A 292-nucleotide genomic window follows, 5' to 3' on the forward strand; every position below is an offset into this window, starting at 1 on the left:
TATATATACAGGGTATAGCAAAAGTACTGGAACGGCAAGATAACTCGGCAGGGGAGCATTTTAAAGAAAAATGTTTCAGACAAAAGTTGTAAGGCTTAAAAAAACGCATTCAACGATAGTAGTTATTTGACATTGGCGTCGCCAAGGTCAGAACAAGGTCAACTTTGCTTTTTTAAATAGAAACACATATTTTTTATTACGACATTTTATTCAACGTAAAAACGCAAACAACTTTTGCTTGAAAAAATTTTTTATACGACCTCTATTTTCTAAGATATTTACGTAAATATCT

This window comes from Odontomachus brunneus, unplaced genomic scaffold, assembly GCF_010583005.1.
Source record: "Odontomachus brunneus isolate Ranch 3 - 2012 unplaced genomic scaffold, Obru_v1 Obru_scaffold_071, whole genome shotgun sequence".
Classification (NCBI taxonomy): Eukaryota; Metazoa; Arthropoda; class Insecta; order Hymenoptera; family Formicidae; genus Odontomachus; species Odontomachus brunneus.